The sequence below is a fragment of the Podarcis raffonei genome, chromosome 13, assembly GCF_027172205.1.
Source record: "Podarcis raffonei isolate rPodRaf1 chromosome 13, rPodRaf1.pri, whole genome shotgun sequence".
Lineage (NCBI taxonomy): Eukaryota > Metazoa > Chordata > Lepidosauria > Squamata > Lacertidae > Podarcis > Podarcis raffonei.
Genome location: NC_070614.1, coordinates 13,976,211 through 13,997,610, shown reverse-complemented (window position 1 = coordinate 13,997,610; position 21,400 = coordinate 13,976,211). Strand labels below are relative to the sequence as shown.

Here is a 21,400-nt window from a genome sequence, read left to right as displayed (position 1 = left end):
AAAGCCAACGAAAATGCCAGGGGGTGGTTAATGAATGCAAATGATTAGGACCTTGGCTCTGTGCCTTACCCTAATGATGTTCAGTTTAACAAATCATTGGATGCAGTTCTCGGTGCCATCCATAATAAATTGAATTTTTTCTTTTCTTTTCTCCTTCACCCCTGCTCACCCCTCATATCTTGCCTTATTGTCATTTAGATAATCTTTTTTGTCTCCATTTGCTTCTGTGCAATCCGCAGCGCCATAAATTAAGATAAACAACACAGAATTTTTTAAAATGACAACAGCATGTGACCCTGAACACAGGGTAGGTCATTCATAAATTCTGATTGAAAATCAGGAGAAGCTTATTGAATAATTAAAGCTGCATAATTCTGAAAGTCTTTTTGCAACAGCCTTCCCCAGCACTCCAGATGCTGGAATCTGGCTCTGATCATCCCCAGCCAGCAGAGCCAATGGACAGGGATGGTGCAAGCTGTTGAGCTGGGGGGCACCAGGTTGGGGAAGGCTGATCTGGCAGATTTGTGGAAACAAAGCCTCTGACTGGATTCATGACAAAGCCCTCCATGTTGGCTGGGGCTGATGGCAGTCTAAAAACACCTGGAGGGCCACAGATTCCCCACCTGCATTCAGAGACGTACCTAGGCTCCCTTGTGCCCTTGGCAAGGAGCCACCTCTCCATTGCGCAATGGTCAATGCCAGTGACCAGATTCCTCTGCCGAGGCAAACACAAAAACCTGTGCGCCTTGCCCAGCTACCCAGAGCAGTGGAGGAGTGGCCCAGGCAGCGTGCAGACAGGTGGGTGGGCTTCTAGCCATTCCAGGCCAGAGTGGAGAGCTGACATTTTTTGCTCCCCACTTGGGCTTGCACGCTTGGTTGGCCCAACCTGGTCAACCCCTGGGTACGTCCCTGCATGTATTAAGCAATCATGGCACCGACAGATCTAGCCTTCATGTCCTAGTTAATAATAATAATAATTTATTATTTATACCCCACCCATCTGGCTGGGTTTCCCCAGCCACTCTGGGCGGCTTCCAACAAAATATTAAAATACAATAGTGCATCAAACATTAAAAGCTTCCCTAAACAGGGCTGCCTTCGGATGTCTTCTAAAAGTCTGGTAGTTGTTGTCTTTGACATCTGATGGGAGGGCGTTCCACAGGGCGGGTGCCACTACCGAGAAGGCCCTCTGCCTGGTTCCCTGTAACTTGGCTTCTCGCAGCAAGGGAACCGCCAGAAGGCCCTCGGCAATGGACCTCAGTATCCAGGCGGAACGATGGAGGTGGAGACACTTCTTCAGGTATACTGGACTGAGGCCGTTTAGGGCTTTAAAGGTCAGCATCAACCCTTTGAATTGTGCCCGGAAACGTACTGGGAGCCAATGTTGGTCTTTCAAGACCGGTGTTCTGTGGTCTCGGCGGCCGCTCCCAGTCACCAGTCTAGCTGCCACATTCTGGATTAGTTATAGTTTCTCTGTCACCTTCAGAGGTAGCCCCACATGGAGTGCATTGCAGTAGTCCAAGCGAGAGATAACTAGAGCATGCACCACTCTGGAGAGACAGTCTGCAGGCAGATAGGGTCTCAGCCTGCGTACCAGAGCTGGTAAACAGCTGCCCTGGACACAGAATTGACCTATGCCTCCATGGACAGCTGCGAGTCCAAAATGACTCCAAGGCTGCGTACCTGGTCCTTCAGGGGCACAGTTACCCCATTCAGGACCATGAAGTCCTCCACACCTGCCCTCCTCCTGTCCCTCCAAAACAGTACTTCTGTCTTGTCAGGATTCAACCTCAATCTGTTAGCCACCATCCATCCTCCAATCGCCTCCAGACACTCACACAGGACCTTCACCGCCTTCACTGGTTCTGATTTGAAAGAGAGGTAGAGCTGGGTATCATCCACATACTGATGAACAACCAGCCCAAACCCCCTGATGATCCCTCCCAGCGGCTGCATGTAGATGTTAAAAAGCATGGGGGAGAGGATAGAACCCTGAGGCACCCCACAAGTGAGAGCCCAGGGGTCTGAACACTTATTCCCCCCCCCCCCACTTTCTGAACACGGCCCAGGAGGAAGGAGAGTCATCTCATTTGTCTGTGCTTCACCTTGCCTGCCTCCTCCCTCCCAGTATTCCAAGCCTTTTTGACAGAAAGCTTTTTCAACCAAATATGCCAGTTGCTGGCCCAGCCGTGCTTGCCATACATTAATCAAGCCAGCTCTGTTTTCTTTCTTGATAACAAGGCCATCCCCTCTCCCCTTTGCCTTCCTGGCTCAAGGATTTCTCAGGAACTGGGCTGTCAGAAGAAGCCCTTTCAAAGGCACACCAGAAGGTTTCTCTTTCATCTGCCTGTCTCCAGGGCCCTGCCCTCACCCCCTGGTGCACAGAATGAACTGAAAGACTTTCTATCTTCCCCAGGCACCTCTTCATAACTTCCTCTTTCTCATTCCCACCTTCCTTTTCCCATAGTAATGCACGGGCTTCAGGGAGTACGTGAGCCGGACTCAAAAGGAAATAACTTCCCCAACGCAATAAAATAAAATCAGATGCAAAATTGTGTATGCGTTTATGTGCATTTTTCTGGGCACGGAGGTCGATAAGCTTTCATGATATTCTCAAAGCCTGACCCAAAGAAAGGACCACTGCTTTAAATTCTCTATGAACCCACACTTTGGGAACTTTCCACCCAAGCTAGTTCTGCTCAGCACTAGGCTAGACTGCCAAAAGTTTAGCAAGCATATTTAGGCAGGGGCAAAACTAGGTTTTATTTCACCCGGGTCAAAGACCCAGCTTGGCACCCCCCCATGCACATTTGCATACACATACACACACAGGCTGGGGGCTTCAATGGCCTGGGGGCAAGAAACCCAGCTATAGAACTCGTTGGGAGCAAAGGCAAATTTGCAAATAAACCAACAAGAATCAGTAGCCCATAAAAAAAATTTGTGGCCCATAGCTCCCACACGTTTATAGCCTAGAAGACCTTTCATGAAACCTTGGTTCTATCCTATTTGTGGACAGAAAATTGGAGGGACTGTTTCACCAAATTTCTCCACAGGCAGTAGAACAGGGGTCAGCAACCTTTTTCAGATGTGGGCTGGTCCACTGTCCCTCAGACCATGTGGTGGGCCGGAGTATATTTGGGGGGGGGATGAACAAATCCCTATGCCCCACAAATAACCCAGAGATGCATTTTAAATAAAAAGCACACATTCTACTCATGTAAAAACACCAGGCAGGCCCCACAAATAACTCAGAGATGCATTTTAAATAAAAGGAAACATTCTACTCATGTAAAAACACGCTGATTCCCGAACCGTCTGTGGGCTGGATTGAGAAGGCAATTGGACTGCATCCGGCCCCCAGGCCTTAGGTTGGCTACCCCTGGAGTAGAATGTCTCCAACAATATGTGGGGGTGGGATTCACCATTAGCAGCAGTAGCACAGCTTCCTCCCTCCCCCAACTTTTTTGTTGTGTGTGTGCATGCACACAGACATGTATGCCGTCACTGCAAGTGGTAATAGGAGCAGTAAGAGAAAGGAAAAATGTGAAAAAACTATGCAAACTCACCTTTTTCTAGGAAGGCGGGTGAAACAAAGAAAAATGTATCCTGAGGAATTTCTGTTCAGAAATGTTGAACAGGGCTTATTTTCCAGTAGGCATGCATACGCGGCCTGTTTCAGAATTGGTCTTTGGCGCCAAGGTTCATTCTTGCTACATGTAAATAATAAAGACTGGACTGCCTTTCAGCCAGAGTAAGGCCCTATCACTTGCCACAATCTGCCTCCCAATGGCTTCATTCTCAGCAAGGCAGTAAACCCAAGTCAGGGCTTTAGAAAAAGAGCCTGTTTATTTTCCTATAGGTAGGGTATAAGCTTTAATTGTTGGTTTCCTTGCATTATTTTATTTTCATTTGTTAACGTTAAGTAGCACTATTCCACTGGAAGACATTAACAAACAAAAAATGCGAAGAAATCAGTAATTAATGCCTCCTTGCCACTGCAGGAACGGAACTTGATGCAGTCAAACCTTGGTTTTCGAAAGTCTCAGCTGCCGAACATTTCGGAAGCCGAATGCCGAAAACCCGGAAGTGAATGCTTCCATTTTCGAATGTGCCTCAGAAGCTGAACGGCTTCTGAGGCATGTTTCTAAATTTTCCCCATTGAACTTGCTGACAGCCCTTTGACCCTTGGTTTTCAAATGTTTTGGAAGTCGAACGGACTTCCGGAACGGATTACGTTCAAAAACCAAGGTTCCACTGTTTGGACAATTTAAAGAGGCTATTCAAGGAAGAATTCATCACTACTTCCCTTCGCCATCAATAGACAGCAATAAACTAGTCACCATCAGAAAAGGAGAAACATTTAATTAAAGGCACAGGAGCCCTGAAAGTCAAAATAGTGTGTTGCTAGCTCGCAATGAAGCTGCAGTTGCCTCTCATTGGTAGAGGGAATCATTTTAAAAACAGGGAAGGCAACATAGTAAACACTGGGTTGTAACAGTCTTAACAATTTTGCTTTCCAGATTCTCCATAAAAATGGAAAAAAGGATGGCAATTGCAGAAAAAGGCTAGTGTCAAAGTAACTTGCATTTCCAAGCGCATATACGTTTCACCTATCAGCCACCACTGCTGAATTCCCACCACAATCCACTTCAAGAAAGAATTCAACTAACTTTCACAGATCAGGAAAAATCTAAGAGAACTGTAATACGGTTAATGGAAGGAAGCTATAGAAAGCAAGTAGTTTTCCTGCAGTTATGTATTCAACCACAGGTGCAAGAATGTTATTTCCCGAAAAATGGAAGAAAGAAGAGGTTCTGACGGGAGAAGAGTGGATACGTAAGTTAATGGACTACGCAGAAATGACAAAACTTACCGGGAGAATTAGAAATCAAGTTTTAAAAAAAATTAAGAAAAGAATGGAAATGGTTTATTGAGTATTTACAAACTGTAAACAGATTAAGACATTGGCAGGATTAATGTAAAATCCTGCAGTTTCAATATATATGGGATATATACAGGAATAGATATAAAAGAATATGTTGAGATAGTTTGGCGTATGATGAAAAATGTAAAAAACCACAGAAAGAGGGGGAAGGGAGTCGGAGTTTGAAATGTTAAAATTATGATTGAATAATTGTTGTAATAGATATAACTGAAAATTGAAAATAAAAAATAAAATAAAAATAAAAAAGTTTTCCTGCAGAAAATCAAACCTTGCCCCCAAAAGGAGCACAAACTCTTTCGAAACAAATTTTAATTAATAAAACAAGTGGAAAACATTTTAGAGGTGCCTCTTGCTAAAGACATGGGGTGGGCAGGACCCACAGCAAAAACCTGGGGTGCAGGCACCCTGGACCATCCCATAACAACACCCCTGGATTCTGGGTGTGATCATAGAGGTTAGAAAGGCTCCCTTGGCAGGGGAGAAGCTTTGGGAAGGGCTGATGTTCAGCCAGGGCTTGGGCCTGGAAGTCGTTTTCAAGACCAGTGCTCCATTCTGAAATACACCAGGCAATTAGGAAGGAGAGACCCTCTGGGAATGTTTAACATTAACTTCTTGACCACTGAGCAAACACAACTTGCTCTCGTACATGCATCTGGGATGTGAAGGGGAAAGGCTTCCAGGCCAGGAAGTGCAACTCCCAGGGCAGGCTTCGGCCCAGGTACTGATGACTCTAGAAGTGAAGCAATAGGCACTAGACACATCTGCTCACTGTGGTGGGTCTCCGTGGCTGATCCCCAAGTTCTCTCCCGCAAGCCAGGAACCCCAGTCCTAGAAAGCCCAACCCTTTAACCAGATGCAGCCCTGCAAACTTGAGGCACTGTGAGGTCGGCAGCCGGGGAAAACCCATATTTGAACTTTTGTCCGATCCTTGCTCCTAGTTATTCCTGGCTGTCCCGCCCATCCCTGTCTCAGCAGCACTGTGAGTCAGACGGGATGGAACAGCTTGCCCTCCCATGGGATGCCTGATGCCTGCCAAGGGTAGGGAGAATGTGGCGTTTTACAAGCTGCTTGCTCCAAGACTACAAAGAGGGTGCATTCCTGCATATGCTCTTATCACTTGAAGCACTGTTACTGAGGAGGAAGACTTAAGCAAAACCAAAGAAGGGAAGCCTGAGAAATGCACAGACGAAATAGCCATAGTTACCCAATGGAACAAACCAAAGACCTGTTTACATGATTAGAAGTCCTGGGATAGCCACTTTTGAACTCTGGGAATATATTTACATGCTCTAGGAGAGAGGATGAAATAGCTTGAAAGAGTGTCAGTGATGACCCTTAGGATTCCCTCTTTCATTCCAGGGTAAATGACCATGAGAACAAGAGGAAGGTGGTTGTCTCTGGTGGGGAGCCTTGACAATCCCTCAGAGAAATCCTGTGACCTGTGATTGAATGACTCTGTCAGATAGACAGGGCAGGAGTGTGGCCTAGCTGCTCACAAATTTATTTCTGACATTTGCATTATCTCTTTCCTCCAATGAGCTTAGGTCAGTGTTTCCTGCAGGTCTCCCATTCAGCAGCTGAGCAGATTCAGACCTGCTTGGCTTTATTTTATGTGTTTATTTATGAAATCTGTAAATTTGTATTTATCCGTAGATCTCAGGGTGGTATAAACCCCACCCCCCAAAATATAACAAACACAAAATACACAATAGAAATAAGAGGGGAAAACAAATCAATAATACCCCCTCTCACAACACATTTAATAGTGCATCAGGTGTTAATCAGCCAAAGGCCTGGTTGAAAAGGAACGTTTTTTGCCCAGCGCCTAAAGGTGTATAATGAAGGTGCCAGCCGAGCCTCCCTGGGGAAAGCATTCCAAAAGTGGGGAGGCACTGCTTTCTAATCCTAGATGGCAAGGGAAATGCACTCCATACGTAGCAGCTAGAACCACTTTCTTCTTGGGTATTACACATTACATTCCTGGCCCAAACGTGGCACTGAAAACAGGCTCCAAAGTTAAGCTGAAGGCTGAAGCCTTATCCTTGCCAGGGAATCGTTTGCCTGCGTCCCCAGGGCCGAAGAGAGAGCAAAAAGCACCAGGAAAGATTCTTCTTTGGAGAAAAAAGTTTTATTGAAATCTGTGCACAGAGGTGGCCAGTGGGATCGTTCCCAAAAGACTGGCCCATAGATACAAATAAACAAGCATCTTTATACCTGAGAGTCTGCCCATCTCTTCCCACCTCTTCAAATTCTCCAATCAGCTGGCAAGGTTAAGCTTATTTCCTTATATGGCATATGGCTAGCTAAACGCCCCTCCTTCCCTTGTTCGTGTGTTCTTCTCTTGCGTTACTGCATCAGAGAGCATGTGCAGAGAGTACTGCAGTTTCTACTTAGCTGAGAGAAAAAAAACAGGAAATGGGCTTCCCTGCTAGCCAGCAGAAAGAGGAAGCTGGCCTTTCTGCAAAGCCGCTGCTCGCTGTCTACTAGCCGGCAGAAAGAGGAAGTGGGCCTCTTCCCAATTCAGCAAAGCAGGATAATATGCAATTTTAACAGAGCAATTTAGAAAAGCAACTTATTTAGAAAACAATTTATCAGAGCAAAGCAATTTACTTAAATATAAAATACAGGGAATACCTTCCCTGTCCCTTCAAAGCTACAGCTCAACTTAAGCCAGAGCTCTGTGCATGCTTAGGGACCATTCGTTATGACTATTGCTGCTTTACACAACCATGATGAGTGTAGGGCAGGAGTGATGAGGCTCAGGGGCCAAAAGTGGCCCTCAAGGCCTCCCCGTCTGGCCCTTGGGAATCTCCCCAGACCACGCTTCCTCTCCCCAGCCTCTTTTAAGTATTTTTGATGGGCTGGAATGTGCCCTTAAACTATGATTACGCCTCTGACCTGCCCAGATGAAGCAATGCATGTATGCGGGTGTGCATAGGAACCGCTGACTCGGTTGTGAGGCCTACTGAACAAAGTAAAGGATCGCATCTGTTTCCCACCCCTTCTGCTTCTCACCCCACCCTCTACTGGCATGTGCTCAAGATTGCCCATGAGAATATTGCAGGCTGAAACAGCTTCCCTCACCCCTGGTGCAGAGGGGCAAGCTAACAGTCTACTCGCCACAAGTTGCCTAGAGAAAACTGCCGTCCTGTGTGTCATCGGTTTTTCTAAGTTGCAGCCTTATAATCAGTGGCCCTGTGCTTCGACCTCCAGCCACGCATTTGGATGGTGTCCGTCTGCAGCCGAACACCTTTCTGATCACTCCATCTACCCATCCTTCCTACACTTTGGCAGACTTCTGAGATCGAGCCAGAAGAAGAAGAAGAGGAAGAAAAAGAAGCAAGCCAATGTGAAGCTGAGAGGGGTGTAGGTCAGGAGTGGGGAAGTGGGGGAGGCGGAGGCATAACGTGGCCTGGACACAGAAGTCTTTGTGGAGATTTCCAAGCATTCCGTTTGAAAACACTTCATATATCAAGTGCAAGTCCCTTCTCTTGGTACAGGCAAAACGAATCAAAGGGGGCCATGGGCCAGCTGAATGGGGGTGGCGGGGGAGGAGCAAGGATTATTGGCTCCCTCCCACCCTCCTCCTTCACTTCCACCTACCCACCTCCTCCTGCCTGTCACAGAACACCCTTTGTTGTAACTTGCTACACGCTTGCCACGAAAAAAGGTGGCGAAGGCGGCAATCTTTACGCATTGTTCCACCAAAGTCAACAAGATGCGTGCAGGCATATTATGGCTTCATCCTGAGGAGTAGAGGGGTTCATTTGCCATCAAAGCCTTTGCAAGGGTCACAGCTCTCAAACACTCAATCCGGTCGGCAAAGGGGGAACGATTTGTTATCAGGACCTCTTTGGTTGTTTGCTAAATGCTGGTGCTGAGCACGCTTCTTAGGAAAAAGTTGGACCTCTGATTGCACCTTCTTAGTAACATCAGAGATAACTTTTGTCGCAAAGGGAGAAAGAGAAACTCAGGTTTTGTGTCAGGCTGGTTTTGCAAATAAGTGCAAATAAATGTATCAGTCCAATTAGAGATGGAAGAACTGATAGTTTCAGATTTTCTCAGTTTCTTCTATTTCCAGCCTTAAATTCAGTTCTCCACATTTCTGCCTTGATTTGTGAATTTTTTTAAAAAGACGTCATCATGAAAATTCATTGGCGTTTTAGCGCAAATTTCTCCTTATAGACTTTTGTATGCTATTTTGCCTCATGTACACAGTTCCCCCCAAGCAATTTCCCCTAATATAATGCAGAAAAAGAGAAGTGAGCAAAATAACATATGGCAACCCTGCTGGAACAGGCCAGTGGCCTGCCTAGTCCAGCATCCTGTTCTCACAGTGGCCTCCCAGATGGCTATGGGAAAACCACAAACAGGACCAGAGCACAAGAGCTGAACCCCATTCAGGACCAGGACCAGAGCTGAACCCCATTCAGCCTTCCTGGGGTTTCCAACAGCTAGTATTCCGAAGCATTACTGCCTCTGACCTAGCTGCATTCAAAGTCCGTAATGTGTACACTGCATACCAAAGCTATGCTCCGATGAGTCCTCCTGCAACACTTGAAGGAGCATGGAGAAGAATACCATGTTCTAAGAGGGCACTATTATAGCCAGCTGTATCTATCTGGGAAGACAAAAGAAGCTATTTGAAACCCTAGAATCACCTGTAATGTCTGTCACTGCATCCTGCCACTGATGCTTTTGTTTTTTAAAATCTTCTGGGGTAGTTCGTCCACCTTTGGTCCCCACCCTGCACTCAGCTTTCACCTGATTTTAAGGCTGCCACTTAGCAGAAAGGTAGTATTATACATGGCATCAACCAACATAGCTATGTGTGTGCTGAATAAGGTGAATGCAAAAGTGGTGGGTGGAGGGGGAAAGCTAAACTCTTCCCTCACAACCCACCAGCTTTGCTCTTTTCCCCCCATCACCTAAACTCTGAAGCCAGAAATAACCTAGACTAGGAAGAAAGAAGGCCATGGGATGAGGATGGCGATAGGTATAAGAGATGGGCAAGTGGAGGGCTAAAGGCTCATCCAGACTTCCTTTTTGTGTAGTGTTTTTTGGCACAGGTCTGCATTCTGAAGCTTCGTGTCCGAGCGTTTTTCTTTTTGCCCCAGTGCTTTCCCCAAGAAAACCCGCTTTTTACTGCTGGAAAAAAAATTCCACAGAAAACCTGAATTGTCGTTTGTTCTGATTCAGCATGAAGAGCAGATTTTCCTAGGGAAAATAAGGGGGGTGGGGAATGTGAACTGGGAAAGCGCAGACCTCTGCCTAGAAAGCACAGGGCAAAAGATATGTGTGGATGAGCCCCCAGTTAATGTTCCCACCTGATACGTCTCCCCTGAAATACAAAGAGCCCCACTAGATCAGGCCACAGGCCCACCTAATCCAGCATCCTGTTGTCAGTGGCCACCCAGATGCCTATAAGAAGCCTGCAAGGACATGTCTGTTAACCCCACTCTCCTCACTTGCGAGTTCCAGCAACTAGTATTCAGAGGCCTTCATTCGCATTCCCACATTAAGCAAACATAAGGTTGGGAAATCAGCCCTGAGTGCTCACTGGAAGGACAGATCGTGAAGCTGAGGCTCCAATACTTTGGCCACCTCATGAGAAGAGAAGACTCCCTGGAAAAGACCCTGATGCTGGGAAAGATGGAGGGCACAAGGAGAAGGGGACGACAGAGGACGAGATGGTTGGACAGTGTTCTCGAAGCTACCAGCATGAGTTTGACCAAACTGCGGGAGGAAGTGGAAGACAGGAGTGCCTGGCGTGCTCTGGTCCATGGGGTCACGAAGAGTCAGACACGACTAAACAACAACAACAACAACAACAACAACAACAACAAGGTTGGGAACCTGTAACCCAGGCATTGCTATGCACAAACCTGGCACAATTTCTAAACAACAACCAAGCAAAGACTAAGCCTGCCCCCAACCCAATGTAAAAAACAGCCTACTCAACCATTACAGGAAAAGAAAAAACAAATGTAGTTTGGACAGGAGACTGCATGCAGAGCTTGTGCTGTACCAAGTACAGCGATGCATGGGGCCCACCATAAAAGATGATGTTATGAAAGAAAATGTACTGGAATTGCATTAGTGTGGGCACAGCTTTACAAGAACTGACGTTAGCTAGCTTGGGGCCTGGCCAGACATTATTTGCAATGCTTGAGCCTTGACATACACGAACCAAGCCTGATAGGGTCCAATAAGATGTTTCCCAGTGAAACAGATCAGATGAAGGTATGTGGTTTTTTGGTTCAAAATACTAAAATGGCCACAATAGCAGAAGTCGGAATCAGAGTGTCCAGTATTCTGTTAAGAGTAGAGTCCAGGGCAGAATCTAAGCGATAGCCCAGATCATTCCTGAATTGTCAGAATAAAAGCTGCTCAAAATTGAGTGTCCATTTAAACATCCTCCTCCCTGCCCAAAAAGAAAACACATCACCAAAAAAAGAAAAAGAGGAAACAGGTTTGTATAAAATGTGTGCTGATTTATATGTGTAGATGCAAATGCATAATTACTATAATTTAAATAGGAATGCAATATATCTAACCATGGAGAGAAAGAATCTGACCAGGTGGTCTGTGGGACTGCTCAGGCTGCTGTGCAAGGGCTCAGTATTTATGGTCAACCTGAAGGTCCCTCCTCTCCCTTCTCATGGTTCTTTATCTTTAAAGTGGACCTGGACTGGACAGTTGAGGTCTGCCCTCTGTAAAGTAAGGCATGTGAGCTCTCTAGTTTAAAGGAAGATGGTGCCTCAAGAGGATACACTCTTAAGTGCATAGGGCAGGCAAGTTGAAAGTCCGTTTTGGGGGCTTAATCTGGCCCGCTGGTCGGTTCAATCTGGCCCCTGTGACAGTTTATTTCCTGGGGTAAAATCCTAAAAAAAAACCTTTGAAAAAAGTTTGGACACCACTGGCATAGGGAAAAGTTCAGATAATGAAGGAAGAAGAGCAAGACAATGGTCTGGAGAAAGGGACCATGTGTCTGTACCAACCAATCAAAGGAAGGTTTGAACCTCTTTAACAAGATGCAAGTTCTCATAGGCAGTGTGCAGGGGGGCGATGGAGGAAGCTATATTGTACAGTAGTCTCATGCTCTCCTCTGTAGATGCAGCTGGTCCGAACCCACTTATGGAAGGGGCGGGTGTCACTGTGGATAACTTACTAAGGCAGCTCATGTTGCTGCAGTGACCACAAAATCCAGCAGAACTTTAAAATTTTACGTTAGGAAAAGGGTCTGAAATAAGAATAGACGATAACAAATCCCCTTAAAAAGCAATGTGGAATCTGTACTGAATCCTCCCTTTTGTCCATGGTGTAGGGGGACGGGAGGGAGGGAATCTTATAAACTCCAGTGAAGTCCACTGCAGACACACCACATATCAAATGGTATTCCCCTCACAGACACACCTCCTCCCTCCTCCTCCCTGCTCAGCCTAGGTAATTGGAGACAGAGCGTTGGCCTCTGGGCTGAGTGGAGGATCCTTTGTTCCCCTTTCTGGGGCCTTGTTTTGCTGCCTCTTGTGAGGCTAATCCAGTGAGAGACAGACACATAGACACATGGAGCCTTGCTCCAGAGCTTACTGGCTAAATGTATAGTCAACACTGAAAAATTACCTAACAATGAGCTGGAGTGGGCAAGCACATTAAAGCTTTTGCACTCAGGCATTTTAAGCTCAGGCCACTGGAAGCCAAGACTGAACAAAAAGAAATGGAAACCCAACTGTAGCTTTGGCTCATTTATTGTGCATTCCCTCTGAAATTTCCTGCCAATCAGACTTCACATGTAGAATGTGATCTGTAGATCCTACTTGGCCAAAACCCCGCAAGATCCCCATTTTTCTGCACAGAGTGGGTCTTCATGTGGGTTTTCATTCACAGAATGCAGAGCAGTGGAGCTGCTTTCAGTACACCGCACCCTGGTACATATGGACTTAACAGGTGCTCCGGTCCTTAAGCACAGGGAGCGTCTGCAAGGATATGGCTCACATGAGATTCTTGTATTTTCAGCTTTCATTTTAAAGAAAAATAAGAAAGGGAAAACAACTAGCTAATTTATTGTAAGAGAATAAGGAAAAGTGTGCAGAGAGTATTGTACAGTGTTATGGCAAATGACTGCAAAAGTAATGGGATAGCTGACAAGCATTAGAGATTTGTGTGAATAATACAATTATTATTTTTTGTATCATTTTATTAGGTTATTACTTTTTCTGGTTGATCTCTTTCATTTTCTCCAACCCCAGAATCTCGGTGTACTATCTCTCACCATACATTTTTGAGTACTGCAGGTACTGTATTCACACAGCATCTCTACCCCATTCGTGGAGGAATTGCTAAATATGGGGCGCCCAGGCCTAGGGATTGGGGTGTTATCCTATGTTGGAAAAGCTGGGCACAATCTAGAAAAAATGTGTGTGTGGTCCCAAGTGCCCATGAGGGCTTTGGTCTTGTGTTTCTTAAAACTGCACCACTGTGTTCTACATGTTACTTTTCAAGAGCAGTTTTTCATAAGACAAGGTGAGGTCTGATATTCCAAAAGAAAAAGGCAGAATTTGCTGAAGCATCTTAAGCTGCTGTTTTGTGGACAACACGCACTGACACAAGGATACATACACCACATTCCAAGAGCATATACTGCTTGTGTCAGAGTTAAATGATTGTTTGAAATGCTAAACATCCTATCAGCTGGCTGAAAACTGTGTATGTGAAGGGGATTTTGGGTGTGGGTATGTGCAACCTCCCCTCCGCTACTTTCAAATCTTGCAAAATGAACCACGAACCACAGACTGTCTGAGACATGCATGCCAAAAAAGCAAATATATTTTCTTTGGCAACAAAGTGATGAGTGAGAAGGGAAGCCATACTTGTGATCAGATCAAAACTGCTTGTTTAGAGCTGGGGAAATATGGCTTGAAAGTCTGGGGGCTGCATCAGAGTGATGTAAGGATTTGAGACCCAAGCAATCTCACTAAAACGTCAGATTGTACGCTGGAAAGAGATGCAAAGAGCAACATAACATAATCTAAAATAAAAGTAAAATCTCAGGAGATGAAGGGAGTGGAAAAATGCTTGGAACACATTCAGTGGAGTTTAGCCAGAGCATCCCAAGGTACAAGGAGGTGAACTGCAAAAAGAAGAAAAATGGGAGAAGCCAGGCAGGCTGTAGGCTCTAGGGTCTGAGGCCAACCAGTGTGTGTGTGTGTGTGTGTGTGTGTGTGTGTGTGTGTGTGTGTGTACGTATACGTATTAGGGAGTGTTGAAAGCATCAGATATGGCAAAGACAGTTAATTCAATGGCTGAGTTTTTCTGACTCTACCACTTTCGTATTGTTATAGCTGAGGCACTTCAGTCTGTTAGCGAATATTAAAAACTAATAAATGGTGGTATTTAGATAATGTTTGGGATATAAAGGGAAAATACAAGCTGCAGATCTGTGTCAGACAAGGAATTCGTGGGCTAGCTTATGCAAACCAGCCTGGCCAAGTACAGAGCCACTGAGAAACAAAGGGGAACTGAGCCAGTGAGGACCACTGGCAATGAAAAAAGCTGTCCTTCCCACCCTCATCCCAAGCAGTGGACAGATACGGGAGAATAGGCAGGTTGCCAAGGTGAGGCAGGGGCATGATGTCACAGGAAAATCTGTCCTTTTTGAAATATAATGGTTTGTTGGGAAGGAATGGGGCAGAATTCTCTGGGCTGCTACGGAGGCGATAAGCAGGAAGAAAGAGGTGGTGTGTAGGATGGCTCTGAATCCAGTGACAGGTGGCAGGAAAGGACAAGCTACTCCTGAGAATGCTATAAATTACATTTCCTTCATGTACACTCAGATTGTACATATATGTTAACAAACCATATTTTTAAAGACACTGCAGACTCCGCTGCGCCTTATTTCTCCCCAGGATCACAATACCTCAAGGACAGTCTCTCCCCAAATGAACTAACCCAGACCATGGGACCCAAGGTCCTTCTTTGTGTGCCCCCTCCAAAAGAGGTCTGGAGTGTGGCAACACAAGAACAAGTCTTTTCTTCAGTGGCTCCCCATTTATGGAATGCTGTCCTCAGGGAGGCTCGCCTAGTGCCTTCATCACATATCTTTAGGCACCAGGCAAAAACATTTCTCTATAACCACTTCTTTGGCTGATTAAACAATCTATGTTTTTTTAAATGTCTTTGAGGGAGAAGGGTCATTGGTTTGTTTTTGTTATATATTTTGTGTTCTCATTTTGGAGCTTTATGTTGTGAACCTCTCTGTGATCTTCGGATGATGGGCAGTATAATCAATCAATCAGTCAATCAATCAATCAATCAATCAATCACAACCTGTTACCATGTCCATGGGGGGAGAGGGTAAACGGCTAAGAATACATGCAGCTGGGTGGTTAAGAATGCATGTGGGCAGGTGAAATTAATGCAGAGCAACCTATAAAGGTATTAAATACAGGTATTATTCACATGTGTAAATCCATTTAATTGTATTAAATAATTATAAAGTGCATTATACAATATGTACTCAGTTATTCCAGTGCTTTTGCCAAAACATGAGAAGCCAGGAGCAGGAGCAGGTTGACTTCTTACTGAGGAATCAGGTAGAAGACAGACTGTACTATCTTCTTTGTATATCCTGTATATCCACAAGCTCCAATGAAAGCTAAACATTCAGAAAAGGAGCCTAGAATGAGAAGTTAGTGAAGAATGCAGGCTAACATACTTACCTTAGATTGGCTTTTAAAGAACACGTAGTCTCTTTTTGGTTACTTGTCACCCCCAAAGGTAACAAAGGCTGTGTGCACAGTAACCCACTTGTAGCACAAGCGTTGTTTTTCTCAATCTGGAATCATTCATGTTCATCCTCAACATGTTGTTTTATCAGTCTAAAATGATTCTAGATCCTGCCATCCAGGAGTGGCTGTGGTTACTTGATACACATTTGAAAACCCTTCCCTTGATGAAGCTATCCACACCTTTTCCTCCCTGCAAATATCCCAGAAGAACAAAGAAGGAGGTGGTGATTGCTGTCTTGGTATATGCACACCCACAATGCCATTACACAAGTGTGGATACACACACCCCTTTGCCAGGACTGCCTACATCTATTTTCAAATAGATGCACTACAGGGTAATGCAGACTTAATCTGCAATGAGCTTTTATTTTCTGAATGAAACTAGTTTCCCAAGAAGTGCTTTTCAGCAGCAAAAAACATGCAGTAGATCTAGATTGTGTGTGGACTACATAGAAAAAACAAGAACTTCATTTCCATTGATTTGATTCTAGAATAATGTGTGTCCTAAGCCCCCCCCCCCCAAAAGCCCACTAAGTACTAAGCATGCTCAGTAGCCACAGAATGTTTAATGTCACTCAAAAGAAAAAGAAAATGGAAAAATGGGAGTGAGGAGTGGAAAGGCCTGCTTGGACTCCTTGTATCTTATAGTAGTCCTGAGAGAGGGCATGGTTGGCTAGCAGGCAGAAACCTGAGGAAAAACACTTCTGCTGTAAGGTAAAGATACACAGCAACATTTTATGGTAGGTCCCACTTAATTTCAAAGTACACCCCACAGGAAATTAGATGGCCCAGCCCCTCCTGATAGGGGCTGAGTAGGAGAACGCTGAAACCTTCTATGGGGGTTCACAGCATACAAACCCTCCCTCCTCCCCACACAGAACCTGCTATAATGATGACCATTTTTGCTAGTGAAATAATTGCAGATTATATCCTTTTTTCTTTTCTTTTTTACCCCATGGCAACTTATTGAGTTGATTGAAATCATATGCTTAGAGCCATGCAATTGTAATTATTCCCAACTTGCCCTGGTAGGATTTAGATATAGTAAGTAAATCTAGGATCCTGACCCCAATGCTTAAATCCCTTGTGTTTGTTCTTGCCCCAGTTTTGGCAGATGAAATGAGTGCCTGTTCTAATCAAGGTTGTTGCTGTTGTTGTTTTTAAAAAAATATTTCTTTCGCCCCCCCCCCATGACTCATACTCTGATTCTAGATACATTTGCTCAGCAGTAGGTCCTGCTTAACACAATGGAACTTATGGGGGGGGGTGCAATCAACTTCTTTGTTAATCTTCTTTTCCTAAGGCTAAGCATACCTCTTTCCATTCCAGCTTTCCTTGCTTTTCTTTACAGTTGTTTTCTCAGTTCTTCCTAATGCCAATGTCCCTCTGGGACTGCAAACTTGGTTCCAATTCTGAGGCCTAGAGAATAAGAGAACAGGTGAATTGTCTGTCTGTTACTGATTGGACCAAAGTCTGTAGGTATAGGGTACAGCACAAGTATTTCAGTTCTACAGATAAGCATTTCTTGAAAATGCGCAGCTCTCTTGTGCCAGCAAAATGTGGCTCGGATACTTTTGTACCTGCATGAAAGGGGGAAGAGAAATTTCCAGAGAGGAGCTCCAAGTGTTGTGTAAAGAAAAGGGAAAAGCTCCCATTACTGCTAGACAATGATCATGCTATTGCCATCCACGCCTTAAGAGTCTTTCAGACTAGACTGCTGCAATGAGATTTATGGAGGGTTGCTTTTGAAGTCGGTCTGGGAAATGCAGATAGTATAAAACATCAGCACCAATCTGCTGACAGGTATGGCTAAGCTAGGTAATAACCTATAACACCTGTTCTGAAAACTTTGTAATGGTTACAGGTTGTATCTGGGTCCACTTAAATATTATCATCTATCAGGAACACTGTCTCTTCTGCAGCGTCTCCCGGAACTGTGGTAGTGTGATAACATGCTCCCCTGAAAAACCCACTGGTGTTCTTCCTTAGCCTCTCCAAACTTTTGGAAATTGGGTGTTTTCTTATTGTTGTTTTTGTAAGTGATTTTAGTGTTTTATTTCATTTTGTTTTATTTTTATACTTTGGATTTTTGGCAACCACCCTGAGCTTTGCTGTTCTTAAGATCTAGAAATACTGGTAATAAACAGAAGAAAAAACCTGGACAGCACATTCTGCCACTCTGTCTTTGGAACATGACTAAGGACTATCAGTTTGCATAATCTGCCTTAAACTCGGAAGCAGGGTGGGAAGCCAGTTCTTTTGCAGTTGGGAAGGCTACAATACTTTTGGATTTAACTGGTAAAACTTGGTTGTGGACTTACTGAGCCAGGTTGTCCCAAACTAGCAACACCATTTCTGGATCAATTTGTACATATTTTATGGGGCAGGCAGTGTTATTTTACATCCATTTACAAAATATTATTTGTGGAGAAGTGGGGAAGAGTAAGAGGATTTGGGGGCAGCCAAGTTGAGTATGCATGTGTACGTAAGTACATCTAATTCTGCATTGACTAGGCCTTAAATCTGGGTTTGAGAACTTCAATGCTCTGTACTGTGGCAAAACCAGAAAAACTGGGAAAACCTAGCCAACTCCCAACTGAGGCTCACAGAAAATTCCTATACTGATGGTTTAAAAAAGGATTGGACACAAATCTAGACTCAAGCACTGAAATTTGCCTTTGCTTCTAGCACCATCTGCTGTCTGTTCTGATTCCCAGCCTGTACAGTATATACTTCACAGATTTTTAACTGTTTCCCCCATGTTTCAAGAGAATATTAATTGAAAAATATGCATAAAAAGTTAAAATCAGTTTAACATAGGTAAACTATACATAGCAGCACTCAGATTTATTACCGTAACTTCTAACTTCTGCACTGTTTGTCATGGTACTGGCATGCTGTTGGTACTAGGAGAAGAGAGAAGGTATGGGAGAATGGATGGAGAGAGAGGCCAGAAAAGACAAATGACTAACGGAGATTAAAAAGGTCAGGATGCTATGCAAGTTTACTACACTATCTATGTGGTGATCCTATCACAGTTATATGTCTAAGTGGTGACAGGATCACTCATGAGTCACCTTGTACAAGTAAATGCAAAATATGTGTTGGTAAACTCTAGGGAACTTGATTACGGTGCACTTTATGTAGGATTGCCATTCAGGGTTTCCCCCCCAAAAAATCCAGTTTGTACAGAATGCACCAGTTAGGCTACTAACTGGGACTAGTTACACTGAACTTACCTTGCCAGTTCTTAAAAAGCTACACTGGTTGCTGCTCTATTTCTGGACACAATTCTACTCTGTGCTGGTAAAGGTAAAGGGACCCCTGACCATTAGGTCCAGTCGTGGCCGACTCTGGGGTTGTGGCGCTCATCTTGCTTTACTGGCCGAGGGAGCTGGCGTACAGCTTCTGGGTCATGTGGCCAGCATGCAGTGGCGTAGCGTGGGGGGTGCAGGGGGGGGGCGGCCGCACCGGGCGCAACATCTGGGGGTTAGGGGGCGCAAATCCACGGGTTAGGGGGCACAAATTACTTGCCTTGCCCCCGGTGCTGACAACCCATGCTACGCCACTGCCAGCATGACTAAGCCACTTCTGGTGAACCAGAGCAGCTCACAGAAACGCCGTTTACCTTCCCGCCGGAGCGGTACCTACCGGTATTTATCTACTTGCACTTTGATGTGCTTTTGAACTGCTAGGTTGGCAGGAGCAGGGACCAACCGACGGGAGCTCACCCTGTTTGCGGGGATTCGAACCGCCAACCTTCTCATCGGTACTTACCTATAAAGCCCTAAGTGGCTTGAGATCTGGGTTCCTAAAAGGACTGCAATAGAATGTCTAATTTCAGGGCTGTGGGGGTGGGGGGGAGGACACCAGAGACACCAAGGAAGACATCTGCAGGCAAATGTGCCCCAGTGGATATCATGCTGGACAGAAATTCAGAGACAATTGCATATACTTCAGAACAGCACATAGGGCTCCATCCATGCTACAGGATAGAGATACTGGTGCCTTAGAAAGAGTCAATATTGTACATATGTGTGCCAAATCCCACTTGGGCCCTGAAGGGGTTAATATATACAGTGGTACCTCGGGTACCACTAACTCCACTAACCCAGAAATAGTGCTTCAGGTTAAGAACTTTGCTTCAGGATAAAAACAGAAATCGGGCTCCGGCGGCAGCAGGAGGCCCCATTAGCTAAAGTGGTGCTTCAGGTTAAGAACAGTTTCAGGTTAAGAACGAACCTCCAGAATGAATTAAGTACTTAACCCGAAGTACCACTGTACTCCACCATCACAAGCAACTTTTCCATTAGACAACAGCTACAAATCCACCTAACAGTTACCTCATCCAGCCCTTATTTTACCAGCTTCTCTGCAAGAATATCATGGGGGAATTACTAAACTCAAGATACACTATGTCTACAGCATTCCCCTAATCCACTAAGCCTGTAACTCTATCAAAAAAAGAAATGAGATTTGTCTTGCATGACTTGTTTTTGAGAAACCCATGCTGGGTCTTAGTAACCACAGCATCCCTTTCTAAGTGCTCACACACAGACAGAATGTTTAATTATCTGCAATAAATGATGGTGTCATGGGGCCTGGCAGTGACAAACCAGGAACAAGTCCTTGGGTCACAGTGGCCAGCTTGAAGATGTTGACCCAGTATATGGCAGCTGTGGAAAAGGCAAATTCTATGCTAGGGGTCTTTAGGAAAAGAATTGAAAGTAAAACTGCCATGTTATATAAATCTGTATCACAACTGCAATTGAAATACTGTGTATGATTCTCAACACCTCACCTCAAACAGGATATTGGAGGGTTGGAAAAGGTATAGAAATGGGCAACCAAAATGGAGAAACTTCCCTATGAGAAAAGGTTGCGGCATTTGGGATTTTTTCAGTTCAGAGAAAAAGCAAGTAAGAGGTGACGACTGAAGTTTATAAAGTTATGCGTGGAAGTTTTTTTGGGTTTTTTTTTTTGCCTTCTTTCATAACATTAGACCCTAGCAAAACTGAATGTCAGGACAGATATAACAGGCACTTCTTCACACAGTGCATAAAACTACGGAACTCACTCCCACATGAGGACAATGACGGCCACCAACCCGGATGGCTTTAAGATTAGGAGGAGGGTAAAGCTATCAGTGGTTACTGGCCATAACTACTGTATTTTACCTCCAAGGTCTGAGGCGGTATCTTCCCGAATACTGGAAACCAGGGTAGGGGAGAGTGCTCATGCGCTCAGGTCCCACTTGCGGGTTTCCCATGGGCATCTGGTTGTGAGAACAGGATGCTGGACTAGTTGGGCCACTAGCCTGTTCCAGCAAGCTTCTCTTAGGTTTTTATGTGACTCGTCTCTGGCCCTGTGGAGACCCCTAAAATGGTCAAGGTGCAGTGGGACTCTCCCCATATCAAATCCTACATACAGCGCATATGCAACATCTTTCCTTTTCACATTTATTTTTATTTTGGGGGGGTGGAAAGGAGAATATAGGGCTGAATCTTAGTAGCCCAAGCGAAGTCTCTCGTTTGCCGCAGGCACAAACACTGCACCACAGCCCTGCTCCTGCCTCAGTCCTTCTCACAGCTCCCTTTCCCCATGCTACGCGTTCACCAGCTGTGGGTTTACCTCAGTTTTTTTTTTTTAATTTTTTGTTCAGTTC

General features: G+C 44.9%; 1 long non-coding RNA gene across 5 annotated transcripts in view; it reads right to left on the bottom strand.

The window, feature by feature from the left end:
* LOC128400820 (uncharacterized) overlaps positions 1 to 21,400 on the bottom strand; it is a 68,373-nt gene that overhangs the window by 46,424 nt on the left and 549 nt on the right. For 2 of the 5 annotated variants that reach the window (XR_008327380.1, XR_008327383.1), the window contains exon 2: positions 17,050 to 17,154. This is a non-coding gene — a long non-coding RNA (uncharacterized LOC128400820). Of the gene's footprint in view, positions 1 to 17,049; positions 17,155 to 18,589; positions 18,642 to 18,974; positions 19,135 to 20,536; positions 20,661 to 21,400 lie in introns of those variants that run through there. The other 3 variants (XR_008327381.1, XR_008327379.1, XR_008327382.1) reach the window with 3 other exon arrangements.